This window comes from Bombus fervidus, unplaced genomic scaffold, assembly GCF_041682495.2.
Source record: "Bombus fervidus isolate BK054 unplaced genomic scaffold, iyBomFerv1 scaffold0179, whole genome shotgun sequence".
Taxonomy (NCBI): Eukaryota; Metazoa; Arthropoda; class Insecta; order Hymenoptera; family Apidae; genus Bombus; species Bombus fervidus.
In genome coordinates this window covers 2,016-2,500 of record NW_027212740.1, presented here as the reverse complement: position 1 = coordinate 2,500, position 485 = coordinate 2,016, and positions in this window count along the sequence as shown.

The following is a 485-nucleotide window of genomic DNA, read 5'->3' as shown; positions in this document are numbered from 1 at the left end:
GATTAAGCGTTTATTTCGTCCCGAGAACTTTAAAAAAAATTTTTTAATCGAACCGTTTTTTCGAATTTTTTCGCTTAAAAGCGTTACAAGGTACGAATATTCTTGCATAAATCGCTTTAGAATGACGTTTTACGTCGGGATTAAGCGTTTATTTCGTCGCTGGAAAGTTATATAAAAAAAGTATGATCGCGCCCGGGACGTTGGAACTTAGTCGCATTCTCGACCGGTACGTTGGGACTTAGAAAAATTTCGGACCGAAAAGTTTTTTCGAGTTATTTCGTTAAAAAGCGTTACGAGGTATGAATATTTTTATAGAAATCGTTATGGTTCGACGAATTCTAGTCGAACGTAACGATTTCGTTTTATTTTTTTAAAAAATTGCCCCCTCCGGACCGACATGACCGGGCGGTTGGCACTTCGTCGATCCCCCGGCCGGGACGTAGGGACTTAGAAAAATTCCGGACCGAAAAGTTATTTCGAGTTAT